Here is a 9497-nt window from a genome sequence, read left to right on the forward strand (position 1 = left end):
TATGCACGAACCAACCTTTGGGGAATGGGAATAATCAAAAGAAAGAAAGAAAAACAAAAGGTGGCCAAGTCAGTAAGGGTTCTGAAAAGAGTATTTGCAGTATTTAAACACATATTGCGGAAATGTAAATTCGCGTCCTAATTATGGAGCCTCGATGTGCCCAAGGTAGGCCTAGCGACAAGTTGATTTGGAGAACTTAGATGCCAATAAATGCCTCATTTCATTAATATAAAAAACAGACGAATCCCAAAACGACACTAAGATAATAAAGATAAGTCACTATTGGCACTTGGCCTTATAACATTTAGAAAAGCAAGTAAATCTAGTCTACATGGTCCCAGAAGGACCTTCCCTGGACTTGATCCTTCTAACTCCGTCAACCAGGTTCCCCAGCTCGCGCAGCCCCAGCAGCAGGTAGGCTCTAGCTAAATGTCCTCCCTCGCTTCCTTCAGCATTCTGGCAGTCGTCGATCCTCTTTATTATTTTACCCTCCAACTCCACCAAACCTTGCTCTAGATATTCTAACCTTCTATTGGAGGTGATAGCAATCTCCTTCCATTCATTGATCAGTCTCATATTTGTCTCGTGTATCTCCCGATGTTCAGCCTTGGAGTCATGAACCCTTTTGCGCAATTTGTTGTATTTGACTTGGCCCTTGGCATCTTCATCTATGACCCTGTTTCTCCGACCGATTCCTGGATTCACTGTCCCATCTAAGTTGTCCTCTAACCATGCCGGGTAGAAGGGTGCACACCCTGCGTGATCCTGTCTGGCTCGATGGTGTTATTCTCTACAATGATCTTGCAGTGCCACATATGATGAGTTTGGCGCCTGTAAGGGATGTCGTCATCTTGAAAGTCTGCTCGGAAATGTCTCATCTTTGCAACCCGTGGTATGACCTGCTTTCTGCCTGCTTGCCTCATAACCCTGATGGGAACATAGGGGTGTATTCCCCTTAACCCGATCAACACTAAGTGAGGAGCGTCCCTGGACTTGATGATGAACTCGTTAGTTGGGAACCATTCAAACATCCACTTGACTTGCTCTTCAGTTAACTTGTCGAAGAATTCTACCCATTCCTTAGCACTTTCCGGTTGAGCGAACCTGTCCGGAATGTAAGTCATCCGCTTAGGATGATGGAAGGCAATGTGATTGTTCTAAGCCCTTCGCGGAAACTCTTGGCGATACTGACCCTTTTGGAGATGCTCCAATAACCACAGTTGTAGCAGCAGATTGCAACCCTCGAAATTCTTGAACCCTTTTTGGCAGTGGTCTAGAGCCCGGTAGATGTCGGCTATGATCATAGGGACTATGGTATATGTCTGTCCCTCGATTCCCTCCATTAAGGTCTTGGTGACCATGGCCAGTCTAGTGTGGATTATTTCCCTTTTTATTGGGAACACTATCAGACCCAAGAAGCATACAATGAACATAAAAAATCTGCGGTGGATGTGACCCAGAGAAGTGATGGAAAACTCATCATGGAACATACGATAAGACTTGCTATGACCGTATCTCTCGTACAAGTAATCGAATGGTATATAGGATTTCTTTAAGCATTCCAAGTCAGCGTTCTTCTTTAAACCCATCATCTTTAGAAACCCTTTACTGGTGCAATTTTTCGGTATCAATAGCCCAGGGCTGTCCCAGGGCAATCCAGCAAATCCTCCTATTTTCTCTAGGAGCGGGGTCATTTCTATGTCGCTAAAACGAAACACAACCCTCTCACTATCCCAGAATAAGGTTGCAACTTCACTTAGCATGTTGTTCGGCTGAATGTCCAGCAGGGATGGCAAGTTATTGTCATGTCCCATTTAGTTTCAATTTCTCTACTTGTTAAGAACGGATTCAAATGTGTATTTGTACCTAACAAAGTTATTGTCGCGCCCCGTTTTCTCCTCTTTTCAGCGGAGTCAGGGTTTCAACATTCTTTGGGGACAACTCATTTCCTTTTTGGGAAAGGGGTATAGAAATTGAAGAGTCTCCACCTAACAGATTTACGGTGCGTTAGGGCACCTATTGCAAATAACTCATATAAATCGATTTGCGTTACCAGAGATTGGGCAAGGGCTCGAAATTACCTTGAGGGGAAGGTTTTAGGCACCCATCGAGGTCCACAACGGTGGGTCCTGGCCAAACTCGTTTTGTGAATTAATCAATAAGCAAATAAAGCAGTTTAAGCACACATATGGATTAAACAAGAATAAGGGAGGTCCTAGGTTTATCAGCCTATAGGATCACATCTGTGCAATACCTGGTAAACTTTCCTCAATGAGAGGTGTTACGCGTGTCATTAGCGCACAGGTCATCATATCCTTTACTACCCAATTTCCCTCCCCTTAGTAGTTATATAAGCGTATCTAACTAAACGTACTCTATGCGTGCATTACTCGTCCCTTCCTTATGGCCCTGGAGGTGTTTAGGACCTCTAATTAAGGCAGTTCTAGACTCTCCTAAAGTGCTCAAAAGGAGAAAATCTAAGCGACAAGCAAAAACAAATAGGACATTCACATAAAGGGACAACTAAAGGCTCACTTTTACCTCCTCACACAAGCAGACAATAGCACGTCTCAAACAGCAAGATTTCAGATATTTCAAAGGATCCTAGAGCAGGATATCTAGGTGAGAATGACAAACAGAATATATGCAGCATCGTGTCAAAGCGAGGCAATAAAGACCTAATTAGTTTGCCTACTGATTTTAGGGCTTGTTGAATCTGGGCAATTCACAAATAATTAAACAAAGCATAGTTTTACAATTTGCAAGATTTTAATTATCCTACAATCTGGCCTAGGCGTGGATATGAGATTCCTATAACATGATATCTAGTCGTAATCAGAGTCTTAATAGGTGAACAAACGATTTTAAACAGGCAGATTTTATTCGCTATGTCCTACAAACATGTTGTCTAAGTGATGAACATTATAGGATTGATTTTATACACATTTATTTTAATAAACATGATATCTAGGTGTTGGTACTGTTTTTTAAAACCTGTTCTTATAGACATGGTAGTTACTGATTTTATACGAAATGGGCATGGTATTTAGGTGAATGCAATAAAACCTGAAGCATGGTTTCTAATGCACATAAGACAATGAACGTGATTTTTAGGAAGGATTAGTAGCAACTTAGTGACAGGATTTCTAAGTGGACATGATTATGCAGAACTTTTAGAAAGCAGAAGTTTCAAAAACAAATGATGCACCTATGAATATATTCTCTAGTGCACAAAACAACCTATAAGCATGGTTTCTAATGCAAGTAGACAAGCATCATAATCCTAAGAGCATGATTTCTAATGCAAGCGAACAGTCATAATAATCCCAGGAGCATGATTTCTACCCAATTTACCCACAAAAAATATATAAAAATCCCTCCCTTTTACTAATATCCCCAATATTTGTTTACAAGAATTATTATTACAAACCATAAATAAATTACAGAAATAAATAATACTATACTATAGGGAGCCTGGATAGGCCCAAAGTAAACCTGGAAAAAACCAGGCCTTCAAACAGTCCCAAGTACCATATCTCATAGTGTCCAAGAGAGGGTATCCTGGAGTGTCAAAGTTCCCAAGGGTCTCAGGGACCCCAGGCAATGCTCACACCAACATCCTTTTAAAGAGAAGTAGTTTTTGTGCAGTGTGGAAGGGCCAGCCCCAGCGTGCCAGAGTTTGGAGGAATCTCATGGATTCCTAGGCAGTACACACACTGGAGGGGCAAAATCCTAAGTATTCTAAGAGTAGGAGTGAAAGTTCTTGACAGAGTAGGAATAACTTTAGGAAAACAGTATGGAAGTAAAACAGTTCAGGAGGGAGAATAGTTTGAAAGTGAAAACATTTAGGAGTGAAAATAGTTTAGAGGTGAAAACATTAGGAGTAAAAATAGTTTAGAAACATTCTAAGAAAAGGTTCAGCCAACCGAAACACACAGAACAAAGTCACCAAGTTTTAAACCCAAGATTCACATTACCCAGCTTTAATTTAGTTTATTAGTTAACCCTAGGTGGGCATACATCATGCTGGGAACAGACAGTAACACAGAGAGGGAGCAGGGGTTGGGAGCACAGAATCCTGAATCAGGAGCACATAGAAACAGGGTGAAGTCAGTCATGCTAGTTAACAAGGACATAGAGCAGGCAGGGATAGATAACAATTCACTAGGTCCTACTGATTTAGGGTCTAAACAGGAATCACTCAAGTCTAACAGTCATACTTAGTGATAGGGTAAGCATACTAACTTAATGCAAGAGACAAGAAAGCACAGGATTTAAGCACTGCAATAAACATGTTGGTTAAACACAATGAGACATAGGCCTAGATACAGAGGTAGTCATGCTGAGTAATACAGAAAGGGCCAAGGAAAATACTAATTCCATTACACAAAGTAGCCATACTAGTTCGAGTTACAGGACGGGGAAGACAAGAGTCTTAGACATAAAGTAAACAAGCTGTTTTAAGGCAATATTGGATACTCAAGCAGAAGTGACATGCTGATTAAAACAATGAACAAGAAAGAGTGAAACTTAAGCATGCTAATCAAAGCAGTAAACAGGAAAGAATATAGAATTACGTACATAGGCAATTAGACTAGTGCAGAAGGGACATGGACATTAACAGGAATAGAGCAACAGAGAATCATATAGGTTCAACTTCATAATGACATTAGAGATAGAAACATACCAGTTAAGGAAGCAAATAAGAGATGAAAGGTATGCAGGATTCAGTAGTCTAGCCTTGGCTTTCAGCTGGCTAGACAAGCAATGAGCACAAGTAGCGGAGAGATGAGAGCAAAGTATGTGTGAGTGTGAGTTTTTGGTGAACTATTGTTCGTCTTGAAGAGGCAGAGTGAGAGTGTATATATAGCACTTAGGGAGTAAAACAAATAAGCTAAAGGAAATCACAGTTCAATCAATTAGAATCAATCAGCCAATTGTAGAATCAATTCCAATAGAGAAATTCGGAAAAGACCCCTTTAATTGGGGAGAGTCAGTTAACGGTCAGAACTGGGGTTTAACTAAGGTAAGAAATCAATACCATACCATATAGGGAGTCAGTCAAATCCCAAATCGTAGTGAAAATTAATTAAGGCAAGTATAATTAATCAAGGTCACAAATACGGAAATAAGTAAAAATCGCAGCGAGTACTGATTTTAACGGGACAATTATTCGAATCCCTAATAGTAATCAATCAGGTAAAAATCCCAAAGAGTACTGATTTTAACAAGAAAGGATTGTTCAAATCCCTAAATAGAATCAGTCAATATGACCGGTTCACATAAACATAATAACGGGAAAAATTCGAAGAAATTAGTGTCACAAATAGAAAGATTTGGGGTTTAAGCATAGACACGAGAATCAGTCAAGATAGTGAAGAACAATTAGTTTAAACACTGAAAAGTTTAAAAAAAAACCTTTGAAGAAAAGTCCGAACCCTAATTTCAGAAAGAGTGAAATAAATCGAAGCAGTTGACTAATAGAAATATTTTCAAGGGAAAACACCCGATAATACTCGAATCATTTCAGATCTACAAAGATCTGAACAGATTCGAATAGTAGTAAAACTAGGGTTTTCAAAAATAGTAGAGGTAAAAGAAAATCGGTCAAAAACTATAGAATCGGTCCAAAACTATGGATTCGCACTCAAAAAATAAGAGGAAACCCATACTCACAAACGAGAAAGGCCACAGACAGGCCTATAGACAAATTTCGGCAAGAACCAGGTTGAATCTCCATGAGATTCTCTCAAGGATCTATGTAATCAAACAGCCAGGGGGTATAGAAGGCTGGTAGTGGTCGGAGAATCCACGGGAACTCCATAGATAGAAGCTTTTCGCTGGTGACGGCGATTAGGGTTTAGGTTGGGTTGAGAGAGAATTGGAGAGGCTAGGGAAACCAATGACGGCGCAAATGAAAGAGTGAGGGGGGGGGCTAGGGTTGGCTGTTGAATTAAAATGGTAAGTATTGTTGTGGACCGTTGATCTTAAAGATCAACGACCACGATTAAACGGGGTTATTGGGTCGGGCAGGTATAGATTGGGCCTGGGGTTGAAATTGGGCTGGTATATTAAGGGGTTTGGGCTAGTTTAATGGGTTAGGTCCTTAAATAAAAGGAATAAAAGGGCTATTTATTAAATACCCAATTAATTGATAAAATAATTTATAAAAAATAATTAACAGATTATAAAAAATGATTTTCATGCCTATAAATGTTTTACAACAATTACTTAGTATTTTAAAAATACAAAAAGCTATTTTCTGGTAAAATAATGTAATAATGCATACATGGGCTATAATTGCAAAGTTATTGCAATTATAACTCAAAAATGCAAATATGGCTATTCGTGAAATAATTAAAACTTAGTACAAATACAAAATAATAAAATTAAGCCACAAAATTATTATAAAACCCTTTGTGATGCAATTAATAATTATTTATATAAATAAAAATACCGGGATAAATTAATTAAAACCCTTAAAAATGCAGAAATTATGAAAAAATATTAATTGATGCTAATGCATAGTTTTGGAGGTATATATGCACGTTAAAAAAATATTATAGGAAAAAATTGGGTATCAACAATTATTGAAAGCAAGAATGATATGTATGTTGGAAAGGGCTACCTCACAGAGAGCCTTTTCAAACTCAATGTAATGGTTGTTGAGAGTATTAATAAAATTTTAGCTTCTTCTCATTTATTGGAGTCAAATGATTTATGGCATATTCTTTTGGGACATGTCAATTACAAAACCTTGCGGAAGTTAATTAATTTAGAAGTATTGCCTAAATTTGAGTGTAATAAATCAAAATGTCAAATATGTGTTGAATCTAAGTTTGGCAAACATCCTTATAAGTCTGTTGAAAGGAATTCAAATCCTTTAGACTTAATTCATACTGACATTTTTGATATGAAGTCAACACCATCTCGTGGTGGGAAAAAGTATTTATAACTTTTATTGATGATTGTACTCGATATTGTTATATTTATTTGCTTAATAATAAGGATGGAGCAATTGAATCATTTAGGCAATACAAGAATGAAGTGGAGAATCAACTGAGTAAAAAGATTAAAATGATTAGAAGTGATAGGGGTGGAGAATACAATCTCCTTTTGCAAAGATATGTTTGAAATATGGAATTATCCATCAAACTATTGCCCCCTACACACCTCAATCCAATGGAATTGTGGAAAGAAAACACCGGACATTAAAGAAAATGATGAATGCTTTATTAATAAGTTTCGGCTTATCACAGAGCTTGTGGGGAGAAGCTATCCTTACAGATAACCGAATACTCAACAGAGTACCCCACATCAAAACGCAATCTATTACATATAAAAAATAAAAAAGAAGAAAACCCAATTTGAAATATTTCAAAGTGCGGGGGTGTTTAGCAAAGGTACAAGTACCTTTACCCAAAAGGGTAAAAATCGGACCAAAAATTGTGGATTGTATTTTTATTGGATATGTTACAAACGGTAAAGCATGTCGATTTTTGGTTCATAAATATGATAATTCCGAAATTCATGTTAATATGATAATTGAATAAGATAATGCTAAATTCTTTGAAAATATTTATCCGTATAAAACTGAATGCGAGTCGTCAAGTGAAAGATCTAAACGACCACGAGAAGAACCAAAGGAAAATACTCCAAGTGAAGAGGATCCAAGGCGTAGCAAACGTCAAAGGACATCTACTTCCTTTGGACCAGATTTCGTGACATTCTTGCTTGAAACTGAGCCTCAAACTTTCAAAGCAGCTATGTCATCTTCTGAGTCAGCATTTTGGAAAGAGGCAGTCAATAGTGAGACTCAATCAATTTTGAATAACCATACATGGGAATTGGTTGATCTTCCTCCAGGAAATAAGCCTTTAAGTTCGAAATGGATCTTTAAAAGGAAAATGAAAGCTAATGGCACTATTTACAAATATAAGGCAAAACTTATTGTCAAAGGTTATAGATAAAAAGAAAGCCTTGATCACTTTGACACTTACTCGCCAGTGACGAGGATAACATCTATTAGGGTGTTAGTGATACTGGCGGTCGTGTATGGTCTTGAAATCGATCAAATGGATGTTAAAACAGCTTTCTTAAAATGGAGAGTTGGAGGAAGAAATTTACATGGAACAACATGAGGGTTTTGTGGTTCCTGGTAAAGAAAGGAAAGTGTGCAAACTTGTTAAGTCGCTTTATGGATTTAAACAAGCACCCGAACAATGGCATGCTAAATTTGACCAAACAATATTGGCAAATGGTTTTAAAATCAACGAGTGTGACAAATGTGTTTACATTAAAAACACTCTAGGTCATGAAGTCATTGTTTGTTTATATATGATGACATGTTGATAATAAGCAAAGATATGGCAGATATAAATGCTACTAAGTGCATGTTGGCTTTCAAATTCGACATGAAAGACTTAGGAGTTGCTGATGTGATCTTAGGAATCATAATTCATAAGATTCCACAAGGTCTAGCATTATCACAGTCCCAATACATTGAAAAAGTACTTAACAAGTTCAAGTATTTGTATTTCAAGATTTCCAAGACTCTAATTGACGTGAGTTATGCACTTCAAAAGAATGAAGGTGAAAGTGACTCACAACTGGACTATGCAAAAGTATTGGGAAGTTTGATGTATATCATGAATTGTACGCGACCAGATATAGCATGTGCTATTAGCAAACTGAGTCGGTTTATAAGTAATCCCAATCAAATACATTGGATGGCAATGAAACGAGTTTTGGGGTATCTGAAACATACCCAAGACTATGCTCTGCATTAAAACAAACATCTCTCCGTGATTGAGGGATATAGTGATGTATATTAGATCACTGGATCATCTGAAGTTAAATCTACGAGTGGATATGTTTCACAATTGGGGTGGAGCAGTGTCTTGGAAATCATCCAAACAAACATGCATCGTCCATTCCACGATTGAATCTGAATTCACAGCTTTAGACAAGGCCAATGAAGAAGCTAAATGGCTCCGGAATTTCTTGGAAGATATTTCATTTGGGCCCAAACCTTTGTCACCTATATGTATACATTATGATAGTCAAGTAGCAATAGGTAGGGCAGGGAGCCTTATGTATAACGAAAAATCTCGTCACATACGACGGAGACACAATAATGTTAGACAACTACTCTCTAGTGGTGTTATCACGATTGACTACGTAAAGTCAAGAGATAATGTGTCGGGTCCATTTACAAAAGGCCTATCTAGAGAGGCAGTTGAAAGATCATCGAAGGGAATGGGGTTAAGGCCTAAGACAAGTCATCATGGTGGTAACTCTACCTAGCAGACAGGAGATCCCAAGAGCTAGGTTCAAAGAGATCAAACAAAGTTATGAATGACGGTTTAACATTGTCAAATAACTCAACCCATTCTCGTGATTAAGACAAAGTTCAGAAATCAGGGTAAAATATTAAGGCTTTTTGATGAGTCAATAAAGCTTAAAGCTTTTTAATGATTTGCTATGTCTGGCAAGAA

Source organism: Nicotiana attenuata, unplaced genomic scaffold (genome assembly GCF_001879085.1).
Source record: "Nicotiana attenuata strain UT unplaced genomic scaffold, NIATTr2, whole genome shotgun sequence".
Lineage (NCBI taxonomy): Eukaryota > Viridiplantae > Streptophyta > Magnoliopsida > Solanales > Solanaceae > Nicotiana > Nicotiana attenuata.